Genomic DNA, 23,614 nt, shown 5'->3' on the forward strand with positions numbered 1-23,614 from the left:
GATCTTTAAGATAAGTTAGACAGTAAAAGGTCATAGCTTGATGACTTTATTCAGTCATTCTAAGTATCACATAAATGTTCTGAAAAGCATTTAAGAGCTATGTCCTTTTATTTTTTTTTTACATAAAACCATAAAAGATTCTGTTTATTCAAAATTAATCTTTACAATCGGAAAAAGTTGAGATTTGAGTCTTTATTATTTTTAATTTTTCTATTTTCTTTCATTTGATTACCGAGTCTTAGAGAAAGGCTTGGATGCTACTCTATTTTTTTTTTTTTTTTTTTTTTTTTTTTTTTTGTGGCCCATTTCTCATACGCTGGGGTCCATCAATTGGTAGCTACTGGACTAGAAAACCTCTTGAAACTCTCTGTCATCTTGTTTGCCACAAATAGTTTCTGAAAGATGGTCTTTCTGTTTAAAATTTAAATTATGCTTAAAAGTCAACTGAGTAATACAAATTCTAATTTTAAGTCTGAAAACAAGCCAAAGTCTGTAACTGCCAAATACTGTCATAGTTTAGGAAATATTAACATGGGTGCAACCTTAAACTATGGCACATTCTAAAACTTTTTTAACAGTAGGATGATACTCAAAGAAAGATGTAATGGCATATACTTTTAAATTAAGGACTGCCATTACACTTAGATTATGGGGGCAAGGGGAAGCCCTGCATAGGCCAACAGATATTTTTTTTCTTAATAGGAAAGGAAAAAATATCTCTTTGAGTGGAAATGAAGTGCATTTCCTTCTCTTAAATAACCAATGTGCTAGACAAGATTTTATTCTGCTTATCACCTTTTTTAAATTATTTTATGACTTTATTGCTCATGAACATTGAACATCTTACAGTAAACCCCAGATTTCAAGCAGCAGAACAAGTGAAAAAAAAAAAAAAAAGCAAGCTGCAAACTGCAAGTTCCACTAGAAGCATAATGGGGCCCATGAACGAGCATTTGTTGTCAAGTCCGTGAGTCAAGGAATTAAATATTGTTCAGCTGACAGTACCTGCAGATGCAGTCATAAAATATTGGTGATGGAATTAAATTGCAAATAGTAGCAGTCTACAGGCTGTCACAGGTGACCACTGGACACTCTTGAAATGCCATCCTTGAGCCTTTTAAATAAAGAGTGGTGGTAGATTTTTTAAAGGGTGTGGGAAAGGGAAGGACAAACTTGTAACAGACTGTTTTGATGTGTCAGGGCAAGACAGAAATAATTAACTGGGACCTACCTGTCTCTTATGTACAAGGAGTGCATTGTGCAGAGCTCACAGCTCTCTCTTTGTCCTTCTGAGCACTGCAGGGATAAACAGGAGTGACTTAAGCTCTAAGAAACAGCTCCAAAGGCTCCTGAAGCCAAGAGGCTCATGATCAGCTCCTTGATTTGGCTCAGATTCCCTCTGTGCACTGTACCCACTCAGTATAAAACCTGTCCTGAAGCTTCAGAATAAGCAAAACACCTGATTGCTACCTGCCTCAGCTCTCTCTGCACACTATATAACGAAATTTGGCTTCCTTTTTGTTCAATTTTTGCAATAAGGACTGGTATACAATAAACATATAAGAGTTTGTGGCCTCATTCCCTCACTATCCAGCATACAAAGCAAGTCCTGCTCCTTCCTCACTCTGTTGCTCCCCTACAAAGTTCCCCCGATCCACATCCTCATATTTAACAGATAAAGCACATCAATACAGCTGAAACATTGTTTTGCTCATCAATCAACAAGATAGAAGGGCCTCAAGGACTGTATTGCTGCTTCAGTTTATGGAAAAGAAAACAAAATTCCCACTTCCTCTTTAAGAGAAAGAGCTCTGGTCTGCTCACAGCCAAAGGCTGCATTACTCTCTTCTCTATGGCCATGCATGCTGAGGGCTCATAATTAATATGGTTTAAGCAGACTGTGAATTGATAAATTAATCCAAATATCATCCAGTAAAGACTCACTTCTGACTGGGAATAGTTAGTACATTCTCCTGACCATTTGAATAAGAGAAAAGTCCGCATCCATTCCATCAGGCTTCAGCCACATGAGAGTGACGTTACTGGTTTAAGCAGCCGCCTGTGTTCTCACTGCTGCTGAAAGAAAAGGAATATGTTATATAATACCCATTTTGGCAGTAGATACATCACTTTCTGGAGATGTCAACTTCTCTCCAAAGACAATACGGGCTCCTGGAAGACAAGGCTGGAAAAGGGCCCGTCCTTTTAGATGGTGCAAGTTAAGTCAAATGAATTCTGCCAACAGGCTGCTGCTGCTATAAATCACAGCTTGCTCGTGCCCAGTCCCACACCGACACAGCTCCCTCAAAGCAGCTGGAAGAAGTGACAGCTGCCTGGCAAGATACTAGACTTAAACACAAGCAGATAAGAAGTGAGATGGAGAGATTTTGGACTTGGAAGAAAGAGGAAAATATGAATCATCCATTTTATACAGTATATTATACCTTTTATGATTCAAAGCAACATTGGTGTGACACCCCCCACAGAGGGTAAATTTCAAATAGGTTCTCTCAAGATGCTTTTCAGCCATGTAGCAAAAGTGTTCTAGTAGTCATCTGAAATGCTATACTGCCTCTCTATTTTACTTCTTAAAAAATTCAAGTAAAGCAGAAAATAGTTGATAAACAGAAACTTTCTCATGAGATTTTGGTTGCTTCTAAGCATCAAAAATAAGGAAAACTTGTTATCTCAGTAAAATTTTATGGTTACCTGCTTTAAATCTTGGGGGGAAAAAAGATAAAGAGGTAGCATGGGATGTGAGGGGAAGAAGCTTCTGAACTGATTAAGGATGTAGATTTAGGTGGAATATTTTTGGATTTTTGACAGGTTTTATGTGTGCTTTTTATGGTTTTGTTCACCATTCATAATTCCAATTTTCTAACCATAAATCTTCTAAAATACCTCATAAATGAACAGACACATTTTCTGTTTCTGTGTATCATGAGTGACCATTATAATCTATTTGCTTCATAAGGAAAGTTTGGCAGTTCAAATCCTTTTAAAACAAAGGGACAGCAGACCAGACTCAGGCAAATTCTCAAATGCCAATAATGGCTAAAAGCAAAATTATTGGCAATGAAAAAGAGCTAATGAAGGGGTTTGTGATGGAAATGTAAATAACCTTTTTGTTCTCTCTTGCTTTCTGTTGCTCAGTATTTTGTGAATAGAATTAACTAGGAATATTTGAAAATCCTAGGAGAGAGGCTGTTTATTGATCACAGTTAGTTCTGCCTGCCATGCTTGTAGTGCTCTGAAATTCATGTTTTAATTTCCTTGAACTGAGATGATTGGACTGTTTAATGATTAATTGAGTGTTATTATTAATTTGGAAAACATTAATTAAAATTTAAAGGAATTAGTAATAGGATATTGATGGCAATTGGTATAATAAATGGTTTCAATACATACTGATAACTGATTAAATCCCACAAAAATTGCATATATAAGGAGATAGAGATAAAACTAAATAGGAAACTGTCAACAATAGCTAGTCAAACCTGTGTTACTGTTTTAGATCTACCTTGAGATCACATTAACAAAATTTAGTTATATGAACTCTTTATGTAATATTTTGTAGCACATTTGTTTGTATTTAAAATTAAATACCTGTAGAAATTGATTCCTCTCCAGGAGTTTCGGCTCACATAATCCTAGGATGATATTTCACTCCTTTCCTCCTTTTATTATGCACAAGAGGAGGAATCTTGGTTCAGAAACTTTTTTTTTTTAGGTACCAGGAAGATGACAATCCAACTGGTGGACATCCTGTTACTCAAAAGCCATGTCTGCATAAATTTCACACTCACTGCAGAAAAGGGAAAGGTGAGAGACCTCTTCAAATCTGGCAATGCAACAAAGCTTCTGGGATGTCAACCTAAAGTGCTGGCAACACACAGATTATCAAACTAATTTTGAGTTCTAGGAGAACTTCCAGACTGACAGATGTAACCTTAGCTACAAATCAGTCACTGTGGTGAGTAAACTAAAAATACAGAGTAACTAGAAACAAGATCTTGTCTTTTGGAAACTGTGATTTGTCAGAATTTATTTTAATTTCTCTCTAGCATTATAAAAACACTAAAAAAATCAACCAAATATAGAAAACTGTGAAATTAAAACTTAGGCTCTTCCTGAATTTCAATATGATTTTGGACCTGCTTATCAGGAAGTAAACTGCAAGTATTTTAGCAGATTAGAAATATCATTTTAGATCCAGAATAAAAACCAAAACTGATCAAACAACAACAAACCCTTACATTTTTTTTAAATGGTATGTTGAGAGATGTGTAATCCTGGGAGTTTTTTGTTTGTTCTTTTGTTGTTGCTGTTGTTATTTTTGTGCTTGGGTTTCTTATGTGTGTGCAATTGCCATTTTTAGTAGTCAAGAAGGGAAAATTCTTAAACACAATAGTGATTTACTGTCATTATTGTAAAGGTTTTTCTTGACAATTAACATTAAAAAGGTACCTTGGAGTTGGCAAAGAAAGATGTTCCTCCAGAATATGTGAAACTGGGCCTAGTGTGCTAATTTCCCTTTCTTTCCGAGTCAGAGATCCAGAATGTCCTCTCCTCTGCTGCATATTGTTCTACACATTTCTCCTAAGGAAGCTAACAGTAGTTTTATCCATCTACCCACTGTTAGCATAACACTTATATTTTGCTAACAGTTTATTGATTTTTCTTATTGTCAGTAAAATAAAATTGTAACATAGCAACAAATACTATTGTATAGAGACCTACATAAAAATAGATAAAATATTAAATAACTTTTTCTTAACAATGTCATATGCATTTAAATGCTGTAACCCATGAACCTTTATTCGCATCTGCATTCCTTAGAAGACAGTTAACGTTTTTCACCCCTTTCCAACAGAAGTAGAAAGAAAACCGTACCTATTCTTTAAAGCATTTACATATCTGCTTCCTTTTAAGCTTTGGTTTAGCATATTGGGGTATTCAAAGGGGCAGAATGGTACTTAGGGTGATTTTAAGAAACATAAGAGAACTGTCTCTCAGGAAGATATTAATGAGCATCAATTTCAATTTTTAGCTGTGTAAATATGTCAGAAGATCCTCTGCATACTGTAAAATACTTTGATGTTCTTATATATTTCCAGATTCACACTTCTGTGAGCAGTCAACTGTATCAAGATCTGTGTCTCCGATTGCAAAGTCTGGGTGAGACCAATAACTCCAAGGCATGTGAATAACCCAGACTCACATGAACCATTCTGTTGAAAGCAACAAAAATGAAACAAATGCCCTAAGGCAAAAAACCAAGAATAAAGTCCTCCTGCCATCAGAAGCATTCTGGGAAAACATATTTTCTTACCAATGTCTTTATAGCACTAAAATTTGTCTATCAGTTTAAAACAAATTTTACTTCTGTTTTGCTGTATCCCTTTAGTAGATGACTGCCCAAAGCACTTGTGCCTGATCAATACCTGAATTTCTCCAAAAACATTGCTTTTTTTTCAAGCAGCATTCTTCAGCTCTGAACAGTAAATCATTTCCCCTCATTTTTCCATCAACTTAAAACATTTTTATCACAAATTTTATTTCTGCTAAAAATGAATGAGTGATTTATTTCAGTTTGCTGTTATCCTTGAAGTCTGGTGATAGCTGCACTGCTCTTAGTGCCAGTGGTCTTTCATAAAATTAGTAGCTGGTAATCCTCTTATGCTTTGCTATTTACATGTGCCAAGTGCTGCACTCTGGAGCACACCAGGCTTCCATTGCAGTGAAAATCTCTCATAAGTTATTCCATCAGTTTTATTTTCTGAGAAAGTTATTCAACTTTGTCCCATTCATTGCAAAGTTTGTAGTGGACAGATTATGTAAAAAGTACATGCTGAATAGACACCCTGCAGGAAAAAAAATGTTTTCTTGAGAATAATATATAAAAAAGAAAAAAAAAAACAACCAAACAAAACCATGCAGTAAGAAACAATATTTAAAGAAGGTCTTATTTCTAAGTAGTGAAGAGATTTGCTGTTTTATCTTTTGGAATTCAGAAATCAGCTTCCACTCTTTCCATTATTTCTCATAACAATTTTCTGTCTCTGTGAAGTTTTTCAATGAGAGAGCTGTCTATAATTGATCACTCTTCGTAACAGCAACATGAAATGCCTACAGAATTTTTTACTTCAGGGCTATTAGTCTACTATGGAGAAATCCCTTCTCACATTCCAAAATGCATATGCTGGCAAACAAAACTTTGCTGTTGGATCAGAAAAGCTGTGCAGATATCAGATTACCATATGGGGAAAATGAGAAGATGAACTGTTAGCATGGGAGAAATTCTGCTAATGCTCATCTTAGTTCTGTGAGCTTACTTGACAATAGTATAGGCATATCCAGAAGAACCTTCAGGCAAATCCCCACTGGTGGACAAGTAAGGAATTCTACCAGCTGAGCAAACTGTAGGTAAGTGATGTACAGCCTGTCTGAGGCATGTGCACATGAGCAGCCATGTAACCCAGAAGGGATTTTCTCACCTGATGCCCTCGCTGAATCTCTGCTAAAGTTGCCCCTTTCCTTGGATTTGCCATTTATGCTGCCTTGGAAACAGAAAAGAAGCTGTAAAGTGCAATACCAACTTTGTCCTTTGCTGTTGTTTCTGCCTTTACATCCATCTGGTTCTCAGAAACAACCTAATACTCTCACATTCCTGGAAGTGAACGGATCCATCTGTTTGATAAGAGGGTGAGTCAGCATGAGAGCTCAGTATCTGCATGAAGGACCCTTAGAAATTGATATGAAAAAAAACAGATCATGTTTGCAAATTACATTACATTTCAATATTATAACAGAGAAAAATGTCTTCATTTCTTTCAAACATTAATCTAATACATTTTTATGCTGATAATTTTGGTTTTACTTTGCACTTCTGAAATGAATTCTGCCCCCAGATATCATTTGATGTATATGACATTTTCCTTTAAATCTCATATGGATGTACCTCAGAGATACTGATTTTTTACATTGAATCAGTTTAAGCATTTAAAAAGTTTCACTGAACCCTGGAAAATATATGTTTTTCCTTTGCATGGGATGTAGTTTGCTAGCATCAGCAAATACTAGTTCGCCTCCATAAGAGAAAAAGCATCAGTGTTAAAATCTGACAGGGAGAATCATCAAGAAAAGGGACACAACTTTCACGATCACTAAAGTTCATCAGTTCTAGAAGATTCTAAGTCAGCTCTAAGACAACTTCATCGGATAAAGGCACAGAGGGAGCTTTGATGCTCTTTCTGGAAGGTGAGTACCACCTGTGATTTTACAGCAGCAGATATCTCAGCTGTATCCACTTTACTTCACAGTGGAGAGAAATTACATCACTCTTGTCTGAGACCAAAAAGACCTGAAATATGCAATTCTGTGTAAACCATGCAGTTGGTTATTTTGTATCATTAGTATCTGGCTGGATTTCCTTCTCAGCTCTTTATCTACTTATTTCCACTATTTATGTTCTGCTGTTCTCTGTCCACATCTGACAAAATAAGTTAATTTTGGCTAGTGAATGCAGAGATAGGTGCCAAACCATGAATCTTCTATTAAATGGTATGCCAGCATGACTGGTTCCTGTTGGGGTCTCTATGTGAATTTGAATTTCCAAAGCTTGTCCACGATTGCCTTCCTACCATGCAGTCTCTTAGCTGAATTAATCTACTCTAGTTCAGCTTTCAAGCACTCTTGATAGAAAGGCATTTATCTGTGAGTGGGATATCTCCTAATTGCTCAGCTCCACACAACTTTCTAAATAGACTTTTCTTTATCCCTTTAAGAAACAGTGGTCTAAATTAAAGGTTTACTTCACTGATGGTCTGATCCAATGCAGGGAAATTGCCAAGTTCATTTAGATCTGTTGTCAAACAATTAGTCTTTAAATAATTTACCTCAAGACAGAAAAAGCCACTTCCAGAAACAGGACTATTTTTCTTGAAGGCATTTTCTCCCTGCGTAATGGTTGCTGCAACTCTTCACTCCTCTCCTCTTGACACGTGTCCCCACATACAACACATTTCTTTGAAGCACTGGATAGAACAGAAATTGGCAAGAACAAGCATGGCTGGAATAGACTGGTCAAACCAGGAGAAAGCACTAGGAAGCAGCAAAGCGTCTAAACCATTTTTCCTTTTATCCCCATTAGAGAGCTGACACTGTTTATATGCTCTAGCCAGATACAGTAAAACTCATTTGGTTATTTTTATCATGGGAAATGTCTATTTAGTGCCAATTTAATGCCATTTAGGGTGGTATTTAATATTCTACTCAACCTGACAGTGTTGTAATGTAATTCCAAAGTAACTGTACTTATAGACTGGACAGTTAAGGAGATAGCAAACCAGTTTCAATTGCTGGGTCTACACATAATCTCTGGTAAACAGCAAGATGAAAACACTTTCTTTGTACAGTATCCCATGGAAGACAAAACTGCAATGTTTACAGGGAGGATCCAGGAGTCTGGATGAAAAAACTGCATAGGAAGTGCTGCACACCACAGTGTTAAGCTTTGGATGTCAAACTGTGACCATAAGAAACCATTCCTAGAAACAAATTAGCCCTTCTACCTACAAGCTTACACAAAATTAATCAGAGCTACATTTGTTGTACTTTCAAACACTTACTTTTTCAGACACAGCATGTTTCTTTTTCAAGTTTTCAGATGCACAACCTGGTCCTTTGTATGCTGCTGTCGTGGTGTGATTTGCTCCAGGTTTGTGCCTCAAGCTCCATTTCTCTGTCCATGGGTGCATGGCCTCACTACAGATTTCAAAGCTACACTTATTTTTTTTTTTTTCTCTCTCAAATATGAATAACATCACCTTGGAATGCCAAGGTTTAGTTTTCACTCATTCAAATAGTTTTCTATTCATGATTATTTTGTGTGTTTGCTGGGGTTTTTTTGGTTCCTTCCTTCTTTTTTTTTTTTTTTTTTTTTTTTTTTATTTCCTGGAGGCAAATAGATGAAAATTGCAATCATTGCACGTATATATTTGTATATATTTCTATATGTGTGTACATGTATGTATATATGTACAGGTATCTATATATTTATGAGCCAGCAGGCAGTGGGAGATTAGAGATTGTGCTTTGTGACTGTGGAACTGACACTTTTATGATTAATAAATCTTGGGACACATTGTATTCTGGGAAAGAGAGAAAAAGAAGACTCGTGTTAACACCTTGATAATGGACTGCTTACAGGTGGAAAACAACCAGGACTTTTAAAATTAAAGGATTGGAGTATTTAGGGTTTTTTGTTTTCCTACGATGTGTTTCCAAGAGCTTGAAAAGTCTGGGTAAACACCATCCACACACAAATTCCTGTGATATTTGACTCATGCAGCCAGGACTCTGTTCCAGTCCAGTCCAATGCAGTCACTGTTTTGCCTGATAATTCCTGTACAAGCCATGTGCCTGGTACACTAATGGGGAAACTGTCCAAACTGGGAATAGATAACTGCCAGTCAAATGCAGATAATTAATGTCACAGAGAATGAAGCAGAGATTAACAAAATCAGTTGGCTGGATCCTGTCCTAGTGTTTACTAATGACAAAGGCTTTGCTGCATCTTGGACATTTTATTTCATTTTATTTTTTCCCAGAAAAATCTCATTCTCCAGGTTGTTTTTACCACCTTCTAAGATGGGCTGATACAATAACTTCATACAGATTAGAGCTGTGTGATCCTCTGTCTTCCTGATTTGTTTGGACAGATCCTTCAACATTTATGTCATCAGTATGGATTTTCATGTTGTGGTTTAGGATGGCTTCTTTTCTACCAGTGTTTCTTCTTTAAATGTGTGACAGGATGCCAGAAAGCTATATGTGCTCTGAGATAGAGAATAAAACATGTGCATTATTTATTTATTGATTGTAATTTTTAAAATTTTATTTTGATATTTAACACTCTCTTCCTTCCAGACATGGGCTCCTGTGCAGTTCAAGAAAATGCTGACGGTCAGAAAGGGTACTTAAGCATGTGTTTAACATTAGCACATCTTTAATTCCTTTGGGCATTCAAAATTCAATGTCTGTTTAAATATCTTCCTGCTCGGGACATTAAATTTCTCTTTTTATTTTGATTTCTGCAGCCAACCTTTGCCTGTACCCAAGGCATCCTTTGTCCTTATTTCCATACTACTCTTCAAATATTAGCATTTCTAGATTTACCCTGAGAGACATAAGCATATGCAGAAATGTTTATGAGAAATATATATGTGCATATAAGAAACTAAGTAGGACAATTTTTATATTTCAGTGAATAGCATATATGACAACATGTTAAAGTTCTTTGTTTTAATATGTTGATTTACTTTTCTTATGAGATGAAAAAGATTTTTAACCTCATCCAAAAAATGCCTTTCTCATGCTCTCATTTCTCAGAAGAAAATGACCCTGTGCAATTTGATACAATTTTTGCAAGATCACAGTAGTTACAGAAAGTGTTCCGTTTTGAATACTCAAAGGTTAGGATACATCCTGGAGTCACTGATAAAAGCCTCAGGAAAACCTTTGTTCAGATTATTTAACCAGAAAATCTATTTTTAAATAGACGTGCGTAGTTTAAAAACACTATGACTGAAATCTCTTTCTAAGACAGACAAATGCCTTGAGTGGGAGTCACTTGACCCCTGAAAGACCTAAACTGTAGATGTCTAAAAATAGGTGAAATAAATTAATTTTTTTAGTCTACTGAGACAGATTTTAAGTACACCAAATGTTAATAATTTCAACATAAACTGGCTAATAAAAGGAGATGTAACCCAGCCTGGATGTACTCAGGCTCTAAAAAGTATTACAGATACAAAAAAATTAATTTCTGTGCCTTTTTTTTTTAATTTATTATTTTTGCATAATTGTGCTTTCCTATTCTGTTCACTCAGATATTACTTCAGTTTTGGGGTTCTGTTTACATGGCTTCCCCCTTGTCTATCTGCAGTAGTCATGTGGCTCCCTCTTTATTCAGTAGGACTGAGAGGTCTGGGGGTTCTTGTCTCTCTCTGCTACACATTGAGGATACCACAATGTCTAACAGAAAAGATGCTCAACTTCTACCCTTAGTGCCAAATAATATAGACTTAAGTAAATAATTAACTACTATGAAGAATATCACAGGTAGTAAACCCAAGTTTTTTAGCAGTTTTGGTATCTTTAGGTTTTTGCTTTCACTGCCTCAGTGTGAATTTGACCTTCCCTAACTATTTTTAAAGATCCCATAGGTTACACCAAACATTATGTGAGCATAGTCTCTTCCCTGACAGATGCTCTGGTGTGATTTAGAAATATTTCTCTGGTACACCTGGGTGTCTGGTGAATCTGAAATTGTGCACACTGCAAAACTAATGGCAGCAGTTTCGCTTCCTCTCACTCTCTGCTGGATGGCAGCCCAGGAGCAAACAGCAACATGTGCCAGCTTTCAGGAACATGTTCACGAGTTCAGAAAATTCTCATACACCTGTCCATTGTTATTACAATTCACAATACGCACTTCTTCTTCCAGCTGTCCTCCACCATGCTGGCATGTGTTGCTCTGCACAGCAGATCTCTGTTTTATTTTCAGTTACTGCAGTTGAAAGCACAACAGCAAAAGATTTATTTCACTGTTGTATGTCCTTATGGTTTACTCTGCTCTCTAAGAAACAAGGCACATTGCAATTGCCATTACTTGCCCACTGTACTCAGGGAGAGAAAAGAAGTGGATAATTCAGAAACATCTACTGAGTGTGTCCTTGAGTTGACTGTGCTTGTCAGTAATTGTCAGTAGAGTACTTCTTATTTTGAAGAAAGAAATGAGGAAAGTGGGTTTTAATTCCATACATGTTTTCAATGGTCACAAAGGCAATTCCTTTGGTATTCAGTCCCAGACAAACTTACACAATTCAGTAGAAGAATGGGACCAGGGAAATATTAATATTAACTGACTCTTTAGAGGTTGAGTCCTTCCGACTTTAAACAAGAACATCTAATTTAGGAATCTGTGTATTTTCACTGACTGTACAATGGAACTAAGTTCCTATTTGTGGTACTTAGGTGCTTAAAAATAGGTATCTGCGCCCCACTAAATGATGCAATTGACCTCCTTGCAGTAACAGCAGATCTCCAGCAATCTACCCCTCAGCTCTTAAGCTGCTGCTCTACCTGCACTTATACTCCCCTGAAATTCCATGGGAGGTATATGTAGGAAGATAAACAGTGAATTCTGGTTCACATTAAAAAAAAATCACTGCAATCCAGAGGAAGCATCTAGCCTATCTTGGATTTGTCATTGATATGCTGAAGAAAATTATTTCAAGGTTTATGGATTAAAATTGGTGATAGTTCATTATTATTTTATTTGGATTTCTTTTCTTACCTGCTATTATGATGCTCTACCTGAACACCTGTATATCTTAATCCTGTAAATTTATTTTAGCAGAGTTTAGAAAGTCAGCCTTGCTGCCTAGAGTAGATAGGAGAAACTAAAAGGAAGTGTAATTTGGAAGAAGAAGGTTGGACACAAGAGTTATTATCCTTTCAGTTTAAAACCTTTGAAATTATTCACATATGGGGAAAGCATGGAGGTGAATTCTGCAAATCAAGCATTACCAGATAACCAGATGAACCTGGGATTTCAGCTTTGCCTTTCTACTGGGCACAAAAGCTTAAAATCCAGTGAAAGATGGCTAAGAAAGCCTGTCCTGCCTCTGTGTCACAGGAATTAGGGGAGCAGGCGAACATGCTGGATCTTTCTCCCAAAGAAGCATTGCCTCAGTACTGTGCAGCTGACTGGATTCGTAGGTTTGCATAGTGAGGAGACTTTATAACACTTCACCTGTGAGCTCTGTGTGCTATTTGTATAGCACAGAGAGCAACATTTCCCTCGGGAGAGCTCCCATCCCTCCAGGGGCTCTGCAGGGACAGAGGTTTCAGTGACAACACCCAGGGTAAAGGCTGAGCAGGAGGGCAGTGCCTGAGCAAAGGCCCTGTTCCATTCTCCACGTCACTGCATGCTCCAGGCACAACATCCCACTAGATTACATCCATATTGTAGAAACAGGGGTAACACTTTTGTAAGTAAAGACCATGGTGGAATATTTCTTTCCTCCACGGAGGGGTGATACTCAATACATTTTTCATCACTGAGGAAACTCGGTGTTTCTTTATGGTTTGATTCTTGTCTACCTTGATCTTCCAAACACCAAAACGTGGCTCTGCCACTTGGAAATTCATACTAGGAGAGAGGTAAGAGCAAGTGACTTTAAAATGATCCAGAGGTGGAAGGCTAACTCTTATTTTTACCTTATTAGTTTTCGCTTGATTAAATGAAAAACAGGCGCTCTCAAATCAACTTAGAAGAGTGTTTTGTCCATAACTTACATAGGCATGGATGCCTTCTCATAGTCCAGGCTTCTTTAATGTTGACACCTGGAAAAAAGAGTCACTCTTAAACTTCTTGTTGCCTGTCATTCAATGTCATATATTCTTTATTACATTAACATATCAAAATTAAGTAGTCTTTTTTAGCTGTCTCTGATCTATGGAACTCCTTCTTCCTAACTGCTTCATGAGTGACATGATGCTATATTTTTTAAAAAGCTATTTTAATTTGGTAACAGCTCCAACATAGGTCAAAATACAGCTGCTAATGACATAAACATTTAATGGTATAAGTGTTTTCTATTTCTATGCATAATGTAAGTGGGCTGTGCAATTTAACACTGATTAACTGCTAGTGAGCCATTTCCAAGAAGAAAAGTAAGAAAGATCTTCTAGTCATTTAAACCCTAGTTAGAACACAAGTGAGGAAACTCTGTTGGACCCTTTGTATCAGAAAGCTCTTTAGTAAAGTGAAGGGGGATGGCTGCCCTAATAGAATTTGAAATAGCCATAAATTTCTTAATGCATATTTTTATGTCCTCTGAGGCTGATACAGCAAAGGGAGACTGATGGTATCTTAGCAATGCTTTCAAAAGGTATTTCCCCTGCAAAAGGAATGTGTTTCGAGTACATGTGCTGTTGCTTTGGGAGAACTATATTTGATTCTCCTGTGTAGAATAAAATATAATGCTTCAAAATGCTAAGCCACAAAAATTGCTTTCTTTTTTTTCTTTTTTTGAGGAGAAAATAGCTGAGATTTTAGCTGCTTTTTAATTAGCATATTGGACAAAAAAGAAAAAAAAAGAAAAAGAAAAACCCATTGTAGGAAATCAGATCATTTTATTTGATAGAAAATATTTTCTCTCTGGTTTAAATATTTTACCCAAAAGTTTAATGGACGTTAATCAAACAGAGAGTAAGAGAAGGGGAATGGAGAAAACAAGCCCTCATAAACCCTCACTAAAATCAAACACAGTTCAGTTTTCATCAAAGAAAAATAAATTCAGATTATTTTTTTCCTTCCTTTCCTTGGTTTGATCAGAAAGCCAGAAGAATTAAATTGCTATAACTCACATCAAACCAAGACAACATTTTCTGATTTCCAGCTTGGCCAGTGTCAGAAGCTGCTGATCACTTATAGTGCATAGCAATTATTCCACACCTCTGTAGTACACTGGCATCCAGGATTTCTCTCGTGCTCACTCATGTGCCCCATCAGCAGAGTGTTGGGATGGGCTCCCAGCTGCCTCAGCAGCAAGATGGGCAGTGTGGAGTTTATGATAAGAGACAATTCTGAGCAGCAGGTTACCATTCATGGTGGTTTTGCAGATTTTTCAAATTCCTCAGCTGGAGGTAGGGTTTGTCTTCCCCCCCTGCCACAAACCAGCAGCACCTCCTGGGAAGAGCACAGGATCTGTGCCAGGAGAGAGCAGAGCAGCTGCCTGAACTGCCTCTCTCTCCTGACATCTGTCTGCATTCAACCTGGATCCTGTCCTCTTTTCCTGAAACAGTTTACTTGGCTGTGGAGACAAGCCATCTGTGGACAAATTTTAGGCCATATTTACCTGAGAAAATCTGACTTCTGCTCTGTGCACCCCCAAGCCAAGAGGATGCAATGCCCTAATTCAATACCCAAGAAGAAGGTCTTATCCTTCAATTCACAAAGCATCAAACCAGGGAGTAGCTATTTTCCTACACTTCAAAGAAAAGCTAGTACAATATCTGTAGCTTTTTAAAGCAGTGCTTTATGTCGTGAGTCCTTCTGAAAACAGCCAAATATTACGCATTACCCCTTTTGCATCCCTTTCCCACATTCTCTACCTGTAATATATATTTAATATTTATGATGAAGAAGTCCAGAGCTTGAGAAAGAGAGAAAGAATAAAAGAAAAATAGATGTAGTGGAGCTCAGTGTTAAACATCTGATACAATCCTGCAAAGTACCTCAATCCTGGTCGGTGAGATTTCTATCATTTCAATTCTGGTACCCCTTTGAAGTGAGACTGATAACTGCATCAAATTCCATGGCACTTCCTTGAGTTTTGTAAATATGTACCAGGGCAAGGTGACCAAATTCATTCCCAGGGGTGACCTAGGACAAGATGAAAACAGCCAGATATTTAAGTGTGGAAGGATTGTGCATTAATCCTCCCCAGCTCTTAGCTGCCCCTTCAAATAACTGCTATTTGATACAATAAAGGTTTAAAGATCCCAATAAGCAGCATTACAAATGGAGACTGGAAGAAAGGCTATCTGGATTCAAATAGATAAAATGTTCCGTTACAAATTACAATACACATCTACTGCAATAATTTGTGTCAATCAAATGGTCCTAAAGAAAACAGTCAATATCAAATAAGATTCTGCAGTCAATGGGACATAGTAATTTCTGTTGTTGATCCACTGAGGTTAATAGAGTTGAAAGGGGAATAAATAAATAACATATAATAGGGAAACAGTATGCCGTCTGGAAAATAAATGGAGGAAATAGAGGGAAAACGCTAATCTAGCACATCCAGGGTTTCAATTTCTCCTCTGCTATCTACACTATCTAATGAGCAGCTGCATGAAGTTATCACTGGTTTTCAGGAAAACAGAATCCTATTTCAGGGCAGCCCACAGGTCTGAGCATTACTACAGCTCTAAAAGTCTCTCTTCCAGCTCATTAATTTCCCTTGATCTTACTGTCCATTCCTGACTTAATAGATTCCTCTTTTCTTCTGTAAAAGGAATGGTGACCCAGGGAAACATTTCTCTTTAATGCACCCTGTGGCTTAGTTTTTTCAGACATTTCCTGGTCTCCCAAGGAAAATATTTCCCATAGACCTTTTACTCATACTACAATAATATTCCCTTATGAGCTCTGAATCACCAGCCTTTAAGCATACATTTTCTGATCTCTTTGTTCTGCTTTCTCATAGTCTGATGAAGAGAATGTAATTCCCAAGATTGCCTTCTTTTATTTTTGGTAAAGTTTTTCTATAGATTCACCTGTAATTTGGTAGGTTTCCTTATATTTTATTTTCTGACACCCTACCTTTTACAATTATCTCCCTTTTACATTTATCTCCCAGTGTGCTCTGACATTGTTTTTAAAATAATAACAGATCTAATAGTCCATACACACATATACAATTCAGAATTTATATCTCTAGATACTCCAAAGTTTGATGTCTGTTTTATTATTCTCAATTTCTGTATAATTATTGTTATGTAGTTATGTATCTCTAAATATGCATGCATGCCCAAATAAAATAGGGATAAGAAAAAGGTATAAAAAAATGTTACTAAGGTCTTCTGGTTTGGAGATTACACAAAGTAGAATATGTAAAGTATCATATTTAACGAGAATCATACCAAGATTTCTTACAAAATTTAATAAAGAATGGAAAGCAAGTGATTTTGGATAAATTATCAAGGAAATTTCAGCTGTGGATGAATTCTGCAAAAAGGTTCAGCCTCTAGATGTGAAATTCCAGAAATGACTTTTGATTTCAGAGGTATTCAGTTGTAACAAAATATTTCTAAAGCCTGAGAGTAAAGGGAGATGTGACAGATATACTGCAAATCTGACACTGTGAAGGCTCCTCACCCCAGATAACTGCAGAGGTGGAGCATGCAGCATCTCCAGCTCAGCTGCTCCTCTGGGGTTGTAAGCAATTGAGAGGAATAAGCATTTCTCTTTTAGGGACCAATCCATCTGACCTGGCGTAACTGCTTGTCTTATGGCAAGATCAATTTAGCCTTAATTCTTATTGACTATATTTTCTAGATCTCTGTTGGCTTAAAGAAATCCATGTTGACTGACTCAAATTTAATAAAATGAATCCCAACATTGAATTATTATCTCAGCCTGTATTATATGTAGAAGAATTATTTTGTAGGAAAAACTGAAATTAAAGGTAGCGTGGCCTGACTAGGGAATGCAGGAAAAAAGTCTGATGATTCATTAGGTGGTTTTCTCATCTGAATCAGCCTTGACTACATGGTTAGGGAATGTGATGAGGATAACATTATTTTCAGTTTAATTTTAATCATAGATTCTGAGCACATCTTTAAAAAATCATGGGACAGCATGCATGTAGATGTAGTGATTTTAGCAGAAATTCTCTGATGAAGCTTTGTCAGAGATTAGATTTCAAATAACAAAATCATTTTTCTCCCTGTTATATTTTATGGATATGACATGGCATTCATCTCCTGTCCTAAACTATGATACTGTTTTTTCTCTGTGCAAAAATCCAACAAGCTTTCAGAAAGGAAAGCTTTGTGTATTCTTAGGTGCTAAACTTTCCTTATCTAATTTGGGATTTTAGGAAATTTCACCTCTGATGCTGAAATCTATAGGTAATTTTCATCTGATGTGAAAAAAACCCCAAAAACCTGGTAAACAGCTGTCCCACCTCTTCATACCCACCCTAATGAAAATTTGGGTCTGCAACTTGAGAAGCAATATTTTTTTTTACAAAGCAGTTTAGTATATTCAAATATTATATACCTAATCATGAGAGACTCCAGTTTAAAACCAAGCTGAATTTTACAATCAAGCCCTCTGAGAGGTTTGAATTATATCTGTATTCTATGGGCATACAAGCTTTCCCTGCTTCAAAATAAGTCACATTACATTATGAACATTTGCATTATAGAGACAACAACTGGCAGACACCCCTTCAACCAACAGTTATAAATCAATCCTTCATTGGATTTTCCTGCTGAAGCTAATTCTATTGAGGAGTCTTGCCAATCTGTACTCTGAAACAGCAGCCAAGGCGGCACAGAAGCCAAGGCAGCACAGCATCCATTTCTGCATTATTTGCCTTTTTTACTCCAATTCTGATCTTTTTTCTCCCCCAGGACTTTTCTTTTGCAGAAGAAGAGGGGGAAGTAAAAGTTTTGAGAAGCTGTAATTCTGAGGTGTCTCTGGTTGCAATTTGGCTTTTCTGTACAACCCACACCCATTCATGCTGATGTTTCACAGAAGAGCTGCACAGGGCCGGTTTCACAGTGGCCATAGGACAGTGTGTGGTACCATGAGGATGCACCACCAGCCTTCTGAAACTGCACCTGGGGTACATTTCTTCCCATGGTGATTAAAGACCTGCTTATTTCCCAGCTATACAAAATATGTAAAAAAAGGAAAGAAAAAAATAAAATAAATTGATGTCTCTGTACACATAAATACTGCACTCACCTATTGTCAGGTCACATTGTAATTAGAAGATCCAATTAACAATTGCTACTTTTTCTAGGTTCATTTCTGATCAGCTACACTAACATAACAAAAAGTCACTGGCTTGCTTGAGCAGAAATGAAGACACAGAATTAGCATTCTTTTCTGCTGAAATCAAAGAGGTTTTATCCTTTGGCCTGACAAATGCATAGAGCATCCTGTCCAGAAGCATCCCTTTAACAAAAAATACAAAACTTGATTTTGTTCACTTAGTTAATTGAGCAACTTAAACACATCGTTTAATAAAATGGAATAAAATTCTCAGTAGAAAGGGTTATTTTCTTCAAAATCAGTCCACTCATTATCACATTGCCATGGTTATGCTGCAGTTACAAGAGTGGATTGCATATCATTACCCACTATTTCAGCAAGCAACCCAGACATATGACATTACCTAAACCAAATCGTGTTGGGTTTCTCTTTCCTTTTTTTAACCAACAACCAGGATTGTGTCAACCCTGTGAGTAATAGGATGCTTTCTATGTGGCAATGGCCTTACAGTGCAGTTCACAAGCATCACTGGTGTGGATTTTACCTACTCACATTTCCACACACCTAAGATGTCCCCACTCTGTCAGACCCAGCAGTAATCAGTAATTTATTACCCAGCAGCTGGGCTGCATTCTCAAAGCTTGTGGATACTAAGGAAAACCTCCCACTGATGAGGTGCCCAAAATGGTCTCCCAGCAAGTGTTCCATTTCCTACGTTCTTCTCCTGGTAACTGCCTGCCAGAGGATTAGCAGCACTTCACAGGAAGCAACTAGGTTAGGCAAGGCTCCTGACATTGTCATCAGGTACCTGGACCTCAGCTGGTGGTGGGACCAGACCCTGAGGGTGGGTTGGAGACCTGTCACACACAGAGGTGTGCATGTCCCCAGTGCTTGGCCTTCCTGCAGCAGGATGGCACTGGGACACCTTCAGTCATCAATACTCATGCACTGACCTCACGTCCCTCGGTGTCACAGTTGTCCTGAAGTAAGGACATGATAGCAGCAGCTATTAACTCCAACATATAATCTTAGCATAAAAAACACCAGCTAGAAAAGTCTGTAGCCAAACACTTTTAGGACAGGTTTTAGGGACTTTGTCCCTGTGCAGTTTGCTCATTATCAGTCCCATCCTGCAGGGAAGGTCAGGTTCTGAGCTCTGGCTCCATTCTGTGGAGAGTTACAGCCATCACAGGGACATCCAGGGAAGAGGGGCAGCAACAAAAACTGCTGCATGGCTGTGGTCTTGCCTCTAGGGATACCAGGATGACCTGAATGTCTGATCCTTCCTTTGGATTCTTTTCTGCTACTGTTTTGAGAAAACTCTCATCATGCCCTTATCAACTTCTGGGAAGGCAAACTTTACCATCCTCAGAGAGAGCCAGCCTACAGGTATGGAATATTGTGTGAAGCAACTTCAGCTTCTGTATTCCAGGTAAGACCTTCTCTTTCTTTGAAAACATCAAAAAATCCCACTACCTGACCAGCATGAACACATGGACTTTCAGCCCTGATATGTGACCTGTGAAGCATTACTTCTGTACAATAGGGAAAAAGATATAATCCAGTGTGTATATAATTTCCTTTAAATGGAATTAGTGCGTATATAATTTCTTCTAAACAGTTAAGACAGAGGAAACCCCATTTGATCTGCTCGTGCAAAGAAAACTAACTTGATTTTTAAAAGGCTGCTTCTTCCAAGAAAGGAATGGAAAGACCACATTGTTTAATAAAGACATTTCTGCATTTAGTGTTACTTTTTACTTCCTGAGAGGTACTCATAGAGGCACATGCAGATAGCCTATAGTTTGAGTCACAGGTGCAATTTTTAGGGAGAGTGAGATTGGATAGTCCTCCTCCACACCTCATGCTTTCCAGTAAAAGCTGAAACAATCCCATCAGCACTGCTTTTCACGGAACCCAAATCGAAAGGAGCATATTACACAGGAGAAGGTTACAGTTTATTTTGGGGCTGCTGTGTCATTCAGGCTTGGCCTGAGGCTCACCCTGTAACCAGCAGCCTTGGCAGCAAGTCACAGTGTGTCAGCTTTTCAGGTTGGAGAGGCCTCGCTCAAGTGTCGGCAATCAACATCTCACAGCCAAAGGACTGACACTGACTAATCCCACTTCTTTCTCAGCCACACTTCCATTCAGTTAATTAACTTTATTTTCCTTTGATTTGTTTGCAGACAACAGAAAACTATTTAAACAAAGACTTTCTACCAGGAAGGGTTATTGATGTTAAAAGGGAAAGGAAATTGCTTAGCATTTTCTGCAAAGAACTTCAAAAAGAAATGGTTGAAGGAAAGTACTGAGCTAATTGTATTCCTTCAAAGCCAACACTAACATCTTTCAACTTTCTTATCATTTTGGGAGCACTAATTATTAGCTGTGAGCCAAACACCTTTTTTTTTTTTTTTTTAAAGCAACAACCTCCAGCTCTCTGGGGAACCTTCCCAGCACACAGCTGTTCTCCAGCCCTCAGATGAGACGTATGGAACAGGTTCACCAGCCCCAGGCAGGAGCGGGTGGTCACCCAAAGCTGGGTCTGTCTCACTGGGCAAGACACCATGGTCCGTCCCCAAATGTGTGAGAAATCCCAGATGGCATTAGGGTAAATAAATCTCACTTTGGTTCTTCAACTCTGTATTTTCACTCGGCCCCAGTAATATTAAATAGCATTAGTTGCATTTTTTGTTTTGTTTTGTTTTGTTTTGTTTTGTTTTCTTTTGGTGATTAATTTTAGCTCTGGTGCTAACATTCATAAACACATCTCAACAGTCAAGATGTACTGCTACTTCACATGTAATGTTAATAGCAAAGTGAATTTCAATGTCCCAGGCCATCCTTCATTAGTTTATGATTAGCTACAAATAAAGCAGAATATTTGAGGGTGGAGGGGTTTGAAGTTAGACACCATAATTTCATCACATAATTTAAAATACTTGTACCATTTTCAAAGTTTTCTTAATCTGTCTGCTGCTGACATACCTTGTTTAGGTAAGTAAATAAAAACATCAGGCTTATCTTTGAAGCTGATTACTTTCAAATACCTATCAAAGCTTTTCCTTTCATGTTTTCAGAACCAGCTCACCAAGGACAAGTAGTAAATGTTTTCTTTCACCTTCTAACTGAGGTTTATTTACTTATTTAATGGTCTGTTCACAGCAATTGCTCACAGACAGCTTATGTGAAGAATATAGTAGTGATTCTTAATGAAGAATATAGTAGTATTGTACTTTGGTTTATCTCAGTTTCGCTTGAATTAGGTAGAGATGCTTAATAAATAAAATGAGCAGTGACAGAAATATAGAGTCATGAAAAAGAATATTTTCAAGTGCTTACACAGTGAAATAAGAGGCAACAGGCAGAAACTGAGGCACAGAAGGTTCCACCTTAATATGAGGAAGTGTATATATATGACTTTGCTGTGCAGTGACCAAGCCCAGAACAGATGCCCACAGAGGCTGTGGAGTCTCCCTCACCTGGATACAATCCTGTGCCTCGTGCTCTAGGAGACCCTGCCTGAGCAGAGAGGCTGACCCAGATGGCAAAATGGGATCCCTGTGCATTCAGAGTAGAAATCTCACTTTAAAATATGTTGCCCAATTGGTCAGATTTTCAGAGATACTGAAAGAGAGATGTTAAAATAAGCAACAATGGAAATAAATTTAACTTCTAACCAGAGTGAGATTCCCTAAAAACACAAAACAGTGAACACTGGATACTTCTCAGAAGTCCTTTAAGATAATTAAAATATGCCTAATAAAAGTCTTTCTGAGTGTCTTGGTAAGCTACTTCATGAATACAAGCTTAGTTCAAAGATACAAATCAAATAATAAAACATATTTTGGAAGGATATTTTTATGTTTATGAGATAAATTTCCATCCATTTCATGGATGTAGCTTATTTCCCTTCATTGGTTTGCTTTCTAACTTTAATAGAGTTGAATATTGCTGTCTTGTTCAGCCGAGTAAATGTTGCTGATTTCAGGGGAGTGCTCTGACATGGTCAGTTAATACTAGAGATTGAACTCAAATAACAGTTTTCCTTCACTTTGTGTGAAAAAGGAACTTAAAGACAGAACAGCCTTAACACAAGCTGTGCTCATACTATAGAAAATAGCATTTTCCTAAAAGATTTTGTGTTGTACTTTCTCTGTTTTTCTGCATTATTGAATGTAAACTGAATAACCACTGCTTGCTGTTGAGAGAGATTTTGGTATAAAATATCATGCATGCATTGTAAAATGAAATCATTTTTGAGGAGATTTTTTTCCTTCCCTAATAGTTATATTGTTTATAACTTGTATTTGACTGGAATAGTTTAAAAAAAATACCACACAAGTGCTCAGTCTCTGACTCCCTTTCAAAGGATCTGTTATGTTTACATAAAGGTACATATAAATCTGTGCATATGAATATCTACATGCAAATATATATTATTGCTTCTACATAAGTAGCATTTCTTCTTACATTAATAGCCATTTGTGTTAAAAATCAACTAGACAGGGATATTTCTCAGAACTGACTCTTGAACTAAGTTGCAAAAGCTTTAATTCTAGGTGAAAGCTCTTAAATAACTAAAGGTAACTACAGAATGCAATAGCTCTCATATCTCTTCAGTTCCATTACAGAGAAAATATCTGGGATTCTTGAAACATTATAATCATTACAGTGCAGAGTAATGCTTCTAACATAAGTTAATTTGCCTTACCCGAGGCGATTTATAGATAAAACAGGATGTATGGAATGATAAATTTGGCAGGTCCTGGATAGCTCACCTCATCCATCCCTCTGGTTATCCTGAGATACTTTTAGAACTTTTCCTTAAGGACTTAATGTAATAGATGTTCCCAAAGTGCCATGGGCACTGTTAGTGCTTTGCTTACATTAGACACTCTTCCTGATATCTAAAATGGGTCCTGCTGAAACTCAATTTCATATATTTCCTACTGGTTTTGTCTTGCAAAGTGAGAATAAATTCTTCCACTCTTCTGTGAAAGAAGTATTCTTAAATACTTTATGAGT

At 37.3% G+C, this 23,614-nt stretch overlaps 2 long non-coding RNA genes across 2 annotated transcripts in view; one reads left to right on the plus strand and one right to left on the minus strand.

Annotated features, from left to right (window-relative positions):
- LOC115493633 (uncharacterized) overlaps nucleotides 1–5,434 on the plus strand; it is a 71,448-nt gene extending 66,014 nt beyond the window's left edge. Inside the window, exons 2-3 of the long non-coding RNA XR_012054437.1 lie at nucleotides 3,731–3,973; nucleotides 5,118–5,434. This is a non-coding gene — a long non-coding RNA (uncharacterized lncRNA). The remainder of the gene's footprint in view (nucleotides 1–3,730; nucleotides 3,974–5,117) is intronic.
- LOC140682584 (uncharacterized) lies at nucleotides 272–8,924 on the minus strand. The gene is made up of 3 exons (XR_012054438.1): nucleotides 7,899–8,924; nucleotides 1,945–2,073; nucleotides 272–1,296 (listed from the first exon to the last, which is right to left on the minus strand). It is a non-coding gene; the product is annotated as an uncharacterized lncRNA (long non-coding RNA).
- Between the last annotated feature and the right edge of the window lie 14,690 nt (nucleotides 8,925–23,614).

Source organism: Taeniopygia guttata, chromosome 2 (assembly GCF_048771995.1).
Source record: "Taeniopygia guttata chromosome 2, bTaeGut7.mat, whole genome shotgun sequence".
In the NCBI taxonomy this organism is placed as follows: domain Eukaryota; kingdom Metazoa; phylum Chordata; class Aves; order Passeriformes; family Estrildidae; genus Taeniopygia; species Taeniopygia guttata.